Here is a 17,121-nt window from a genome sequence, read left to right on the forward strand (position 1 = left end):
ACACATTGAGATATTGGGTCAATTTTGTTGTTTCGAGGGAACTTACGAGCCTCTTGACTACATACTAAAAAGAGATGACATTTTGGGGGACCTGTTTGGTGGGTACAAGTAGCAATGCTCCTTGACATATAAAGATATGCCCTCTCATTGTGGGCATCTCCATTGTTTTGTTAGAACAACACTTTGCTATCATTTATATAAGTGGTCGCTCAATTTTTTTTTGGAACATCATGGTATACGTTTTAATTGTTTATTAGAGTTGACATTGGAGGTTTATGTGGACGCGGTATTCGCATTTCCCAAAAATTCAGGATGAAAAGTTATTTTAATTAAAATGTTTTTTTTTTTAATAATAATAATAATAATTCTTAAAATTTTAAGGTTTTAAGGATTTAAAAATATAAAATTCTATTAAAATGACTGAAGAATGATCACATGTTTATTTGGTTCAAAGTGTAATGTATTTAGTGTCTTTATAGTTGGCGGCTATGAAAAGATTGCTTATTGGTTGGGCATTCAAACTCACGAGTATTAGTCTCCTTTGTATAGTAGCTAGATATGTGATGTTGTTTTTGTTATCATTAGCCTTGTTTTATAGCAATTTGTTTTTGTGGCCAGTACAAATACATTTGCCAACTTGGTGTTATCAATATTTGTAGAAGGTTGTAGGAACTTTGTGATAAGAAAGAAGCCAAAGAACTTTGCAATGAGATCATTCATTTGCAGTAAATTGTTTTTGTTGTTGAAACACACATAAAATTAATAGGAAGAATTAGGATAAATCTTGTGATTTAATATGCCTCTTGGACTTTTGTGACTGTTGGAATTCCTCCACACAAACCCTAACATATAACATGCCCAACATTCCCCCCTTAATCCAAAGAGGCATATGTAAGTCCAATAAGAGAGCTAAAATACAAAAATGCATGGTAGCTAATGACTAAATGTGATCTCTGAAATGGTGGTTTAAGGAAGAATACAAAACAAATGAGGTAGAAGAACTCAAGGTTTCCATCGGTGGTGGTTTAAGGATGACCACCAACTTTGGAGCTAAAACTTGAAGCAATTTCTAGAATAGTTCTGAATCTAATTAGTTTGGTGATGATTGAAAGATGACCCCAAACTGATGTAGCAGAAACATAAGTCTTCTGCCAGTGATGTTTTAGGGATGACCACCAACCAAAATCACACTCATGGAGCATGATTTATTTTTGGTTATAACTTTAAATATGACTATGACTAATTTTGGCTTTAGGCTTTGGCAATTGGCTCTGGTTAAGTCTATGGCTTGAGCTTGCTTGACGTATATTTAGATCTAGTAGTTCATCATAAATTCCCCCCTTGTCAGATACAATGTTAGAAGATGAAGATATATCCACTACAAGACGTGTCAATACTTGAGATTGAATTCTAAGGTATGACCGATATTTCTTCTTGGTGGTTGAATACCATTGCCAAGAAGAAATTGATCCAAGGTGAATTATTTTCTTGTAGGAGTCTTATTTCTAGAGAATTTATCTGAATGATCAATGTGTTTTCCACAATTCTTATGAGGGTGAAGATTAAAATAGCGATCTTTCACATGGCCAAATTGGTCACAATGTTGGAAACATTTATATGTCTAAACCCATAAAGTTTCAAAGTGTTGGATTTCTTTCATCGTATTAAATTAAGGGAGAAAAAGAGAGTGAGATATCTCACTCAAAAGAAGGCTTCAATCTCATATCCATAGATTGAAGATGAAAAATCAAGAGGACCTCTCTCACCCCACCATCGAAATTACAATTTGAACTTGTTCTAAACAAAATTATATATAATAGTGATATAGAATAAGATGCGTGAATATTCTCCAATAAACACCCTCTTAGCAACCTTCTCTATCCAGACATCATGTCTAGTAATAGTCATTGATTGATCCTTGCACTCCAATTTTTCACAATCAATATTGATATTCATACACATCAACATGTGTCATGTTCCTATACTCCACCAAATAATAGAGTACAATAGTTGTGCTTTGATATCAATTTATGGATGCAAAAATTATGTAGCAATGTGTAGTATACTAGAGGGTTCACATATAAAAATTGAATATCAATTTCCTTCACATCATTTCTAGCATTTTCTATAATAAACAAAAGAATACATTACAGAAACTATGACTATACTTTGCCCTTCATTTCTTCCTTCAACAAGGGGATACAAATGTCTTTTTATCTTACTATACTTCGACCTTCTTATCTTGCTTGGGTACTTCATGCATTTTAGAGATGGATAATTCATATGTTGCATACACAAGTTCTTCTTGAGAGAAGATGAATGTCTTATTTATAAAGTCATATTTATACAGAACCTTACTTCATAAACAAGGAACTTAAGTAAGGAACACTACTATATTCCTTTTATGGTTCTTTTACAAACTTAGATATATTTCTAGTTTTCACAGAGAAATACTATTTAGATTTGTAGATTTCACAAAACATCACACCATAGAGCTATAATATTGGCCCTTCAAAACTATTCAAAACTTCAAGCTTCTACTCAGACCATAGATTCAATATTTAGATCGTTTCACTAGCTCTCATAACATGTTGAAATTATAATATAAGAGAAAATTTCTAAACATGGTAATTGATTGTGAATATGTTTAGTGTTCTTCTTAGTTTTTATTTAATACTCATCAAGAAATTATCATTCAAATATAAGACACAAGAAACACAAGAGTTTATCCTAGAGGCTAAGGAAAAAACCACAAGGCTAAAACCCATTAATCCTTTCCTTATATATTCTTCATCGAAAAGAGAATTCCATGGGTACACTCGATGATATAGATCACCTCAGAAATCGACGGATTCGTTCTGTAGCAGATTTATTACAGAATCAATTTAGATTAGCTCTAGGTCGTTTAGAAGATGCAGTTAAAAGAACTATTACTAGAAAATCCAATTTCCAATTCAACCCTCCAAATAAGTGTCCACATGAGGTATATCAAGATTCCATATGTTTTCCCATAAGTTTTGTCTCTTTGGAAGCTTGTATAATCACAGAAAAATGCTACCACAAATAACTTGGATACTTCAGAAGTATGGTTCCTTAGAAAGCTCAGATATTTGTGCCTTAGAATTTTGTTCATATGCTACAAAATTCTCAATCAAGTGCCTCATGAATATTGGATATATGTGCCTCAGAAAATTGAATATATGTGCCTCATAATCTTCCATAGGTAGCTTGCATATGTACCTCGATATCTACGACAAGCCTGAATTACTTTTCCACAAAAGATCACTGAATTGGTTGCCAATTGTTGGAGGATAGGTTCCAATATATAGTTGTTCTTGCATCTGAAAGGACATGTATTTTGTGTAGGCGGACTTACCTTCCTCATGGGAAAACCTGGCAACTAGGAAGGACAAATAACAATTACAAAAATTCAATTTTTCTTTTTTTCACAAGGGTCACATTAAGCACACCCTTTAAAACTTTTTTTTTACCAAAACAAAGCATGAAGAACATGCTTGATAATAAAAATAATAGTAAAAAATATCATCTTTTTGCTTTTACATGAAAATACATATTTATACAAGTACAATAATTATGAATACCAAACCTAGTTATAGTTTCAACAGAAAGCCCAATTATGATGAGAAGGAAAGTGAGTATGGAAAAGCCATCATAAAGACCATAAAAAAAAAGGAATAAAAAAATTAAAGTAACAATGAGAGTTGTTGAAGCTATTACAACAATAGAAGAGAAGATGAAAGAAAATGATGTTTTATTTTATCTTAGAAAGGTTTATTAAACAATTCAATCAGTAGTAGTTGAAGTAAAAGTAGATATATAAGAATAACCAGATGGAAATAACATTGAAGAAGAATAAATATTGAAGAAGAAGACTAGAATAAGACTGAAAAGAAAGAAGAGAATAAAAAAGTTTCTATAGAATACAAAGTTTGGAGAAAACATTTATACAACATAGATATGAAAAAAATGTGCACTAGCATGTAAAAGTATAAAATAATTAATAAATAAAAAACAAAATTTGATTACGTGTAATCCTAGCGAAGACTTAGACCAACATGTAGTAGTGTTTGTAATTAAGGGGGAGTCTTGGAGTGTGTTAAATACTCCTAGTTGGTAGTGTTTGTAATTAAGGGGGAGCCTTGGAGTGTGGTAAATACTCCTAGTTGGCTGATAGTTTCTAGAATTTTCCAATAGAGTCTAAATTTAGTAAAATTATTGGTGCACATGTGTAAGCTAAAACTAGCATAACCATAATTATCATTCTCAAAGGTCCTTCTAGAAAATTATATGTGATCATATTAGATAATTATCCATGATATTTCTAGAGGATACTCCATGATTGTTTTGGGTCCATTTATTCTTGTACCCTCAAGGTATTCAAGGAATGAGAATTTGAGTTACAATTCCGCAACTCTAATATATACTATTGTGTATATTATTGTCCTTTATTGTGAATTATTTTTTAGTGTTTAAATACTAAAAAAATAATTTTTTCTCCTCTGTTGATCATATTGTTCACATGGTTATACCAATTTTATAAATTTTATTTGAATCCAGATACTAATGTAATCTAAATTTAGTAGAACAAATACCTCCATTTCCAGAGTAGAAATGGCCTACAATGTCTGACCTACTTACACTTATATTGGAGTCAACACATCACATGAAATAGTTGACAACAGATCACATGAAATAGTTGTTGTCCCTTCTCATGTTTAGAGCAAGCATTTAAATTTTTTCAGTTTTTTAATAAAATTTAAATGATTTCAAATTTCTTATTTATTTGGTCCACGTCATCACACTTTTTCCAAAGGTACTAGTGTATAATTGGCCACTTAGTTTTTGCATCATGAACTCAAGGCATGATAAAAATTCATATTTAGCCTCTTCATATACTTCAAGTTTTTATTTGTAATGGTATAATGTGTTTATATAATACTAATTCTAGCAAGAGAAATAGATAGAAATATTAATAGCTACAATGCAGCATAGTCCATACCTCTACCACTAAGTAATTGATTAAGACAATGTGAGGTTTTCATTTTATCTTTATTCAAGGATGTTTTGTTTCCATAATCTTTCATTATTCCCGCTTCCACACCAACTTCGCACTCTGCATGATAAAATTCATCTATAGAGGTATCGCTAAACACACTTCTCCACACCTATGCACTTTGCATTTTCGTAAACAAAATGTGTGCCTTCCACCTATTCATGGTAATAACCTCAATATTCCCAAAATCATAGATAAGAAATAACAATCAAGAACCTCAATTTATGTGTTACAATAATTGTGTGGAAGAGAGTTAGCTTCTCTAGTTGTGCAAAGCTTCGCACTTCTAAACTCATGAAGTTAACCTATGCACCTCTGTACTATGTTGGATTCATGAATTTTTACATAAAAATCCAATGACCTTGACTTTCCCCGCACTCCCTTTCTCCTCATCGTAAGAGTTACAAGTTATTTCGACTCATAAATAACATATTCCCTTTATCCACATCGTAAGAGTTACACATTATTTCCACTACTATATAATGCCAAGGCATATGGAGAAAATTGGTTCCATACTTTTATACAAGAACAAAAGAATTTTGTTAAAGAATGAGCTAAAAAAGACAAAGTAAAAGTTACCTAAGAAATATGCAGCCACCCATTGGTATGGTCCATAACAATATTTATGTAGATGTAAAAAAAAAAATATATATGATCAAAATGAAAGTTGGTCACTCCTTGGATAGACCTCTTGTAGTGTATCGTTTTCAAATTTTCATCAAGAACACACAAGAAATCACTTCCATACTCATTGTTTTGAACTAGTTCACATTTTCAAATATTTCAACATTATTTTTTATCTTTTGGAATGTGGAGGATAGATCTCCTCCTGATTTCACTCCTCTTCAATGCTCAAACTAGGAAGTTAATTGTGCAGAGTGTGGAGTATGTGGAGGATAGCATTCCTTCACATTACACTCCTCTGCATTGCTCAAACTTTTTATTTCCATTTTGAAGGAAGTTCATTGTGTGGAGTGTGGAGGACCTCCATGCTCTGCACAATGAACTTTGCTCATAATGACAATGCAGATCTAGACAATAAGAGTTACATGTTATTTCCACTACTAAATAATGCCAAAGGCTTATGGAGAAAACTGGTTCCATACCTTTAATATATGCACAAATGCATTTTTTTAAAGAATGTGCTCAACAAGACAAAGTAAAAGTTACCTAACAAATATGCAGCCGCACATTTTCTATGGGCCATAAAACTATTTATGTAGGTGTCAAAAGATACAATATGATCAAATTGCTATTTGGTCATTTCTTGGATAAACCTCTTGTAGTGTGTTGGTTTCAATGTTGCTTCAATAACACACAAAAAAATCACTTTCACAATAATCGTTTTCAACCCTATCACATTTTCAACTATATCAACGTTGTTCAAGCTCCACATTCTACACAATGAATTTCCTCCAAAATGGCAATATAGATGCGAAGGAAAAGAGTTACATGTTATTTCCACTACTATGTAACACTAAAGGCTTATGGAGAAAACTAGTTCCATAACTTTATATAAGCACAGATGCATTTGGTTAAAGAATAAGCTCACAGAGACTAAGTAAAAGTTACATAACAAATATGCAGCTGCCCATTCGGTATGGGCCATAAAACTATTTATCTAGGTGTAAAAAAAGTACAATATGAACCAATTGCGAGTTGGTGGCTGCTTGGATATACCTCATTTAGTGTACCATTTTCAACTTTTCTTTAAGAGCACACAGTAAATCACTTTCATATCATCATTTTCAACCACATCGCATTTTCAACTATATTAATATTGTTTCTGTTTTTTTTCAAGGAATTTGTTTATGATGAGAATGAGAAGAACCTACCTGTAAAGAATGGATTCCGGATTTGAGCTCTCTGTTACGGCATTCCATTTTTGCTTCTTTATCTCTACATGCTTTATCATATTTTTCCTTGGTTATCATTTTTGCAGTGAGAGGCAACAATGGCGGGCGCTCGTTCAATATCAAATCAGGGTGAGATGGATTCCTTACAAGTCCTGTGCCATCGGATTTTTCTGAAAGCTTCATTGCGGGTATGGTTTCAGGTTTCCCTGTTGAATTGGGGGTTTGTTATAGCGATTGGCTTCGTTGTTTCGCTCGAACTATTAGCTTTGAAATAGAAGAAAACATCTCAAATGCTCTAATATTTAAACATTGCTCTAATAAAATACTGTCACATATTTTTCTAATACACGTAAGGGTGTGGTGCTTGAATTGCCATTTCAGAGGAAATTCATTCATTGTGTTGAGTGCGAAGTACCTCCGCGTGTTGAACTTCCTCCGAAATGGCAATATGGATGCACTGGATAGTAATGCGAAGGAGATATATCCACTGCATTCCACCCTTACCACATGCATATAATTGAAAAGGAAAACTTAGATGAATATTTTAAACTACCCAAAAACTTGAAATGAAAGTTATTACGTGATTCTCAAACCGAGCCATGCCTTATAAACTTAGATGAATATTTTAAACTACCCAAAAACTTGAAATGAAAGTTATTACGTGATTCCAAGTGAACAAGATTGATGAACGGTTGATAAATTTTTGCATTATGTACCATATTATTGGGGTATTCATTCTCTTGGGGGAATATTTGAACACATGGAGCACTTTGGGGGAGGATTATATTATTCCAAAATAGCATAAATGATCAAGTTGCATGCCTTCTGCAATCCCCCACAAAATTGTCCATCGACCTTAACAACCTTCATGTACTAGAAAGAAAGGAAGACTAAGAGATTAATGAAGTTGGTAAACCTTAAGAGACGAGACCTGAGGTTGCCCACAACTGTGAATACATTCATTGAATTAACATAATCAATTACATCTTTATAAAGATGCATAGGACTAGGATAGTTAGAACTAATTCCTAGAAATCAGGAACTAATTCGTAATTGAAGAAAACATGTAAACAAAAATCTGTTTCTCCATTATTTTCAAGTTCCCCCCTTAATGGAGAAAGGATTGATTTCCAAACCTAGCATCTCTCTAAACAATTCAAATTTTATCTTCCCAAGGGGTTTTGTGAAAATGTCAGCAACATTTTCACAAGTATTACAATATTCAATAAAAAAATTCCTTAGACTATATCTTTTCTCTAATAAAATGAAATTGGGCATCAACATGCTTTGTCCTTGCATGATAAATCAAATTATTTTCCAACTTGATTGAGCTCTGGTTTTCACACTTGATCACTATAGTATGCTTTTGTTCATCTCCAACATCTTGAAGAACTCGCCTCAACCAAACAACTTCACAAGTTGTTGCACAAAAAGCTTTATATTCTGTCTCTGTAGATGAAAAAGATACAGTGGAGTTATTCTTGCTGCTCCATGAAATAATCTTATATCCAACACTGAATGCATAACCTGTAGTAGATCTTCTATCATCTGGATTACTGGCCCAATCTAAATATAAGTAACCTATCCTCTTAACACCAAATGAACGGGTATATTTAAGACCAAAACCAATTGTACCTTTAAGATACCTGAGTACTTCTTTCGTTGCTATCCAATGGATTTTTAAAGGTCTGGTCATAAATTGACTCAGCACATTAACTGAATATGCAATATCAGGTCTAGTGGTAGTAAGATAATTCAGACTTCCAACTACATGTTTGTCAAATGTACCATCAACCTCTTTTGAACCATCATCAAGATGAAGCTTCACATTCTATTGCATAGGAACAAAAGTATCTTTGCACTGATCCATATTAAACATTTTAAACACTTCTCTAGCAAACTTACCATGTGAAACAAAAGCCTGACCAACATCTTGCCAAACTTCAAGGCCTAAACAGTAATGCAACTCACCGAGATCTTTCATCTCGAATACTTTTGACATTTTCGTCTTAATTTCATTAATTAACTTCACTGAATTTCCTATAATGATTAAGTCATCAACATATAAAGAAATTAGCACCACATACCCCTTTGCATCAAATTTGGTATACGAATTTGGATCACTTTGACTTCTCATAAAACCCTACTGGAAAAAGAAAGAATCTATCTTTTGATACCATGACCTAGGTGCATGTTTCAGCCCATACAGAGCTTTCCTTAATCTACAAACTAAATGATCCTGCCCTTTTTCACAAACTCTTCAGGTTATGTCAAATACACCTCCTTTTTTAAGTCAACATTCAAAAAAGAAGATTTTACATCTAGTTGGTGCAAATTCCAATGATACTTTGTAGCTAACGTAATTAACAAACTGATAGTGTTCAATTTAGATACAAGTTCAATTGTTTCTTCATAATCAATACCCTCTTTCTAAGAGTACCCTTTTGCGACCAATCTAGCTTTATATTTATCTATACTTCCATCTTCTTTAAACTTGGGTTTGTATAGCCATTTGCATCCTATATATGGGATCTTTTCCTTTAGGAATTTAAGTCAATTTCGAGGTTTTATTTTTAATTATAGATTCATATTCTTCATCCATAACTTTTCTCCACTCTTCATATTCAATAGCTTCATTAAAATGCATGGGTTCTATGACATTCAAAGCATTGGTCATGAGAGCATAGTCCTTCTACCTTTTAGGTAGTCGAATCTACCGAATAGATTTCCTGCATGCTTCACTACTTTCACCTGTATTCTCTGAAAGTACTTCTCCATTTATGATTGGGATCTGACTGGTGATGATGTCCACATCGCTAGATTCCTCCCCAAGATTTTGTTGCTCACTGTCTTCTTCTTTTTCTTTTGCTTTATTGTCTTCAACTTCAGGAAGAATGTGTCATATTTCATAGTCGTTATCCTTATTGCCTTCATCTACTTGTTCATGGAAAATTACATCTCTATTCGCAAATACTTTGTGAGTAGATGGATCAAACATTTTATATGCTTTAAATTCTAAACAGTATCCTACAAAAATACATTTGATACCTTTAGCATAAAGTTTCTTTCTGTTCTCCTTTGGAATATGTGCAAAGGCATTACACCCAAATATACTCAAATGATAAATCGTTGGTTTAAAACCATACAGGGCTTCGAATGGAGCCTTGAAATCAAGATACCTCGTCGGACTTCTCGATAAACAACAATACTAATGGCTTCTGCCCAAAAATAATTTGAGAGGTTCTTACCTTTGATCATACTCCATGTACACTCCACCAATGTCTTGTTTTTCCTTTCTGCAACATCATTCTACTTTGGACTGTAGGGAATTGTGAATTTCCGCACTAGTCCATGATCCTTTCAGTAATTGACGGAGTTCCCTAATATGTATTCTCCCCCTTGATCTGAGGAGCGAATCTTTATAAAACTCCCTATATGCTTCTCTCCTTTTTTTTAATTCTTTGAAGTACTAAAAAACATCACTCTTTTTCCTAAGGAAGTACACCTATGTGTACCTTGTGCAATCATCAATAAACAACAGAAAATAATAGGTTCCTCCTAAATATCTGGTCTGCATTTGTCCACAAACATCATAATGCACAAGTTCTAATACATCTCTTATTCTCCTATCAGAATTAGAAGGGAATTCATCTTTGTGAATTTTACCTAATGCATCGCCTTCACAAGCAACATATTATTTTTAACATAGGGAGACCTTCAACCATATTTTGTTTCTGTAGCAACAATAAATCATGATAATTGATGTGACCATACCTGTTGTTAGCCTCCTGTTGCAACAGGGTATCATCTTTCATGATTGACATTTTTACATGCCAAATATGTCATACTTTGCAGGCTGCAGTATTCCATATTTCCACAAGAAGCCATGAAGTGTGCTAGTCCAAATGCCACTGCTGCATTCCATTTTGATGAGTTGTTCCAGTTTTGAAGAATTTCATTTAAGGGATGGTCCAAACAGTCTAATCTTGGTCTCCCTAGGTTTCAATTTCCTGTTATAGAATATAGAGAATGCATCTGTCCAAACAGTTTAATCTTGGCAGATTTGTAGATAGGTAGAGAATCAAAGGGACCCAACTGCTTAATCTGGGCCCTGGTAGAAATAGGTGTAGATTTAGATAGAAAAAATTCAAAAAAGAAAAATTGTAAATCTGGGTCTGCAAGTCTAAGTGCACCCAAATCAAAAAAGAAGAAAAAATGTTAGGAAAGTAGGCCGGGTAGGTAGCTGTGGTTGCAGAATGATAGTTGATGATCAATTTTGTGTTACAAACTGTTTTCATCTTTACAGATCACAGTTGCAGGCAGTTTTTCATTCAGAAGAGCTCAGAGCTGGACATCACTAACTCCCCCTTCTTCTAATTCCCCAAGTCACTTACTAATTTCCCCCAAAGAGGTCAAGATCTGCTTGATTCCTCTTAAAGTTTCATCATCATCCATATCAGTTGCCTTGGTGAAGATCTGCTTCACTCAAGGATTTCATCTCTTTGCAAATTCTTTTCCCCAAAAATTAGCCTAAGGTCCCTGACCTTAGCGCCTGCTTATCACCTTCATATTAACTACTAACAGTATTATATAACTCCCTATCAGTCTTCCCTTTCCCCTATTAAAACTATGTATATAAAACCCCCTATGTAAATATCCCCACCCGGGTAATATAGCCATATTTTTATAAGTCCGGGAAGAAATGACCCATCTGGGGCTGTTTTTAGCCCATTCGAGTCATAGCAGGGGTTAGATGACGCCTGGTCATGCTAACAACCTCTCCCCTAGCCCTAAAACCCTCAAAAACCCATGTTTTACCCCTCATCCCTAAGTCCCAGTCGTAAATATTTCGACTGCGCTCATTTTACATCCATAAACCCCCTTTCCCCGCCCTTAACCCAAAGTTTTTTGTATAAAATATTAACCCCACCCGTATTAACCCTCATAATCCACCGTTCCGTAAGTTATAACCCACCGCGCGCATATAATTAAAAGTGGAATATTCCACGCATATTCCCCACCCTAACTACCCGCCACCTCGCCATCGCCGCCAGCCGTTGGATTGCCCACCCCGCAGATCAACAGTGGGCGGGCCGCCCCATCCTCGAACCGCCCGAAGGTTAGCGTCCGGGAGATGGGCGGTATTACCGCCGTATCTCCCGCCACGCGTCACCTCCTGGGCTGTGGCGGAGGCCCCCATCACGAAACCACCATCCCCAAAAAGCGGTGCGCCACAATACCGCTTACTGCCCTCCCCTGTGATGTAAGCCCCACGTCACATGCCATGTCACCTCCCATGTCACCCCCCTTGCCCAGTCACCTGCCACGTGTCCTGCCACCGAGACCCTGCCGCCGTACATGCCACGTCACCAGCCGTACATGATGACGTCATGCTGACGTCATCCCGCCATGTCATCATGCTGACGTCACCCGCCGTACAACGTCACGTCATGCTGACGTCATCAGCACTTTTTTGGCGCGAAGGAGCAAAAATTGCACTTCGGAGCCCCAGAATCTGATTCTGAGGCAGTTTTTGATGAGCGATTTGCGCCTAGGATTTTTTAGGCCAAAATGGAGAATCTTCAGGGAATCTTTTCATCATACGGCCCCAGGAAGCCCGAAAGGCACAAAAATGACCCGTTTTCTTCGCAGAGCATACCGAAAGGAGCAGAAGACAGTTCCAGAGGATACAGAGGCCGAACAGCGGCCATCAATGCGTGATTAGACCCGCAGCACATCAGAACAACAGTCCAGATTTTGTCAAAGAGTATCAGAAGGAAGAAAAGACGCCAAAGAGTATCAGCAAAGATTTTTTAGGGGCTCGAAGCACCTGTACATTAATGAAGCCCCCAGAAAGTCAAATCAGGCATCATCAGCCCATCCTTGCCTTCAAATCACAATTAAGACATTCAAAGCCACCAGATAGCAAGGAAGCAGAAACCCATGCATATTTATTTCAAAAGACATTGAACCGAGGCACCTAAACTACATCATTTATTCATTTTTATACGGCCACCCCAGCGCAGCCTGAGATATTTTCATGCATTTATTTCAGATAAGAGTAGGTAAATTAATTATTCTTTATGACCTGATTAGGTCAAGATGTAATAAAGAACTCTGTGGATAGAAAGTTTTGCCCTATATATACCACCCTCTGTATAGTTTTAAGGGTTGGTCAATTGAGAATTTTCACTAGAGACTCGCACTGTATACCTGACTGTTTCTATAATCAAAGATTGCAGAAAGCTTGGAGAGCAAACTGTTTGTTGTAAATGAATGTTTTGGAGACTGAAGATGGAATTCTTGTGCTGCAGCCTGAAGCAATAAGTGCATCTTACCTCTGTTTTATTGTTATCACTATCTAAATAGCAGAAAGGAAGAATAGCTTAGAATTAGTTTAAATACTCTCTATGCTCGATTTCTGATGTTTCTTTATGTTTTCCTCTGAATGAATTGGTTATGAATATGAATTCCTTCTGGCTCATATTTAGCCCGATTCACCTGCGTATGCAAATTATCTAGGGATTCTTTACTGCCCTTGGGTAGCGCTCTGTTATTTCCCTCTGCTGAGTTGATTAAGAGATTCTCAACTGCCTCTCATCGTTTAGCATTTCTTTCCATCACTTAGACCTGAAACATTGTTTCCTGCGTAGCTATCTTGCTCCATTTTCCCTCTGTTGTGACCAAGTGAAAGCACCAACAGTCATACTCCTCGACTCCACGCCCAATGGTTTGAAACCCTTAGACTATGCACTGCCTCTCTACCTGAAATATCAATTTTCCCACCAAAACAAAACAAAACCCTTCGAACTCAATACCTAGCCTAAAATCCCTTTTTAACAAAGCTAAATCTGAAAGAGAGAGCCCTCTCTGACTGCAGGTGGGACAACCTGAGTGATAACATAATGGCGACTCTGCTGGGAACCTTCCTCAGTTAATTTCACAAAGTTTCACAAAGAAGGTTGGAAATCCCTGGAAAAATTGATTTTCTAATTGCTGTATATTTCTTAAAACTACAGATGAAGCCTGAATGTCAGCCAGGAAGCCTTTGAAACTGTTTTTGTTTTACATTAACAGGATTAGATAAAAGCTGCTTCAGTTAATCTTCATGCTAGTTTTAAGATATACAGATCCATTCCAAAATCTGATCTGTCCCTTGTTTAATACAAAAATATCCCAGAAAAATACCCAAAAAACACATTCGGAAGCTGGCTCCCAAGAAGAATTCACGATATACAAGGTCAAATCCCGACCCGGATCCACCAGCTATTTTTGAAAACCCTAACATAATCCAAAAAATCCTTAGGAAGCAAGAAAGACAGGAAAATTTTGCTGATTTGAGTCCTGAAACAGCTTGCCCTAGCTCTGTTCCAACTCCTGTCAAGGTTTTATTCCGGTCTACCCCTGCTTCCCCTTGTTCATCATCCACATCTCATAGCACTCCTTCCACACCTTCATTCACTGCACATACTCCCATTACTACTACTGTTGTACCCGTTACTCCTGTTATCCCTATTGTTCCATTCATCCCCGTTGTTCCACTTGTACCGGCCAATATGGCTAATAGATATGCACCCCTGCAATTACCTGCTAATGCTGGGGCTTTACCTCAAGATTACCAATCGAAGATCACATATTTTGATTCCACTGGTCACTTCACAGCCATTCAACATACCAAAAAGATGCAAGATTATTTTGAAAACTACGAAATAGATGATGATAGTGTGAGAATGAGAATTTTTGTTCAGAGTCTGACAGGTGATGTAAGAACCTGGTTCAGATCACTTGCTGTGAATTCCATAACAACCCCTGATGAGCTTTACCTATCTTTTACAAATAGATGGGAGAAAAAGAAAGATCCCTTGCACATACTAGCAGAGTATGATACAATCAAACGAGGTCATCAAGAGACTGTTTTGGAGTACTGTGCAAGATTCAACAACGTCTACAATGCAATACCACAGAATTTAAGGCCTCCACCAGACCTTGCCTTGTACAAATTTCCCGATGGTTTTGACCCTGATATGGCATATCAGTTAAAAGAAAGAGCTCATGAAACCCTTGAAGACATGCAAAAGGTTGCTGTCACTGTAGAAGCCAACTTAATTGCCAAAAGAAATAGAGCCCGAATGGAAAAGAGAACCACCTTTAAGGAAGAACCCTCAGCCTTTGACCAGAAGCTTGATGCTATCATCAATGGCCTGCAAAGACTAGGAGAGAGGGTAGAAAATGTTGAGAGAAAAGCATCATGGGAAGGACAACAGTCTAACCCCATAAGAAACCCAAATTTCAGAAAGACGCAGAACACAAATGCGGGTAGGCCTAACCAAGACCATGATATAAGACCCCCTTTCCAAGATAATTATGTTGAAGGATCTACCTCTAGTGAACCCATAGAGGACACTCACATGAACTTAATGGATCTAAAGGGTGAGCACCAAACTGTCCTGTCCCAAGAAGACCAAAATGAACCTGATTACAATCAGTTTCAGACTAGGTCTGGCGAGTCTTTTGATTTTAAACAAGGTTATGATACCGCTGTGTATGAAGTACACAAACAATATAAGCTGAGAACTAGGACCATTGACATTCCCGAACCTAGTAAAACAAAGGATAGCAAACAGCCCAACAAGATCAAAGGCAAGGCTGTCATAACAGAACCAGCTGATATACCTGTTCCAAACCCGCATCAAGTGACTGTAGAAGACATAACAGAAATGCAGCCTTCCAAAGATCAACCTTTGTCACCTTCTTCCTCGAAAGAAAGCTCAAATAGGATTCCAAAAAACTTTTCTGAAGTTGAAAAACCGCAAGCAAAAACTTCCCATAACGCTGATAAACAAGAGCAAAATGCAGACAATTCAAATGAAACAGAAAAAACTGCCATTATCAACACCAAAACTCCACTGGAAAAGCCATTTAACTTAGAGGCAGAAATAGCTAAGTTGAAGATATCCATTCCCCTCTCAGAGCTCGCCAAACACGATGTATATAGGCAGCAAATTCAAAGATCACTTCAAATGCCAGAAAACAAAGATGACGTAAATGTTTTGGACGACACCCCAGAACTGCTATTTGGCCCAGAAGTTAATGGAAAGTCAACACATGGACCTGTCCCACCTTTTTATGTCAGTTTGCATATACATGACAAAATCTTACACAACGCTATGTTTGATTCAGGGGCATCGCACAATCTTATGCCCAAAGCAGTGATGGAAAAACTGAATCTTGATGTTACAAGACCTTACAAAGATCTGTACTCATTTGACTCAAGTCAAGTGAAATGTATAGGCCTCATCAAAGACTTGTGTGTCTCCTTAGTCCAATATCCTAACAAAACAATCCTCATGGATGTAGTGGTGGCTGACATTCCACCAAAATATGGTATGCTCCTATCAAGATCATGGGGAGCGAAGCTCCAAGGATCCCTTCAATTAGATCTTTCCTACGCTACTATTTCAGTCTTTGGGCAACCAAAGAGACTGTACAGAGAAACGCTGATGAAGTATGTAGTGAGTAGTGAAAGTAAGCCTGAAAATTTTCCCATTTATTCAATTCATTCCGATATGGATTCTTTCATTTTATTTAATGATGAAATAAATTTACCCAATGAGGGTAAACCGCTAGCTCTAGAACAACAAGCACATATCAATGAAGAATCGGCTGCACACAATAAAGAGATTGTCAAAACAGTAAATGCAACCAGCCTGCTAGAAGAGCCTCCCCAAACAGAAATTTTAAATCTGCCCAATCCTCACTTAGCTGAAACTCTTAGTACAAACCACAAGCAAGAAGTCACATGGTTCCTAGAATTTGATGGTTCTGTCAACAAGTTAGGAACAGGGGCAGGTGTTTGGATTCATAATACACAGGATAATCATGCAGAAGGACATGCCTACAGACTGAATTTCAAATGCACAAACAACATGGCAGAGTATGAGGCCCTGCTTTTAGGCCTTAAACTGCTGAAAACTCTAGGAGCTGTCAAAGTGTCTATCTTAGGTGACTCTGATCTAGTTATACAACAGATGAAAGGTAATTTTGTTACCAATGACAACAGAATGAGAGCCTATAGGACTACTGCTACAAACATACTCCAGGCATTCACTGAATTCAAGCTTGACAAGATTTCCAGAAATCACAACATTCATGCGCACAGCCTAGCCACCTTTGCAAGTACGTGTAAGCTTC

General features: G+C 36.4%; 1 long non-coding RNA gene across 1 annotated transcript in view; it reads left to right on the plus strand.

Annotated features, from left to right (window-relative positions):
- Positions 1 to 7,118, plus strand: part of LOC149164529 (uncharacterized) — a 53,683-nt gene extending 46,565 nt beyond the window's left edge. Inside the window, exon 3 of the long non-coding RNA XR_016260264.1 lies at positions 7,017 to 7,118. This is a non-coding gene — a long non-coding RNA (uncharacterized LOC149164529). The remainder of the gene's footprint in view (positions 1 to 7,016) is intronic.
- Positions 7,119 to 17,121: the final 10,003 nt, after the last annotated feature.

The sequence above is a fragment of the Pinus tabuliformis genome, chromosome 5_1 (assembly GCF_031772625.1).
Source record: "Pinus tabuliformis cultivar Carrire ecotype Pingquan chromosome 5_1, CPIR1, whole genome shotgun sequence".
In the NCBI taxonomy this organism is placed as follows: domain Eukaryota; kingdom Viridiplantae; phylum Streptophyta; class Pinopsida; order Pinales; family Pinaceae; genus Pinus; species Pinus tabuliformis.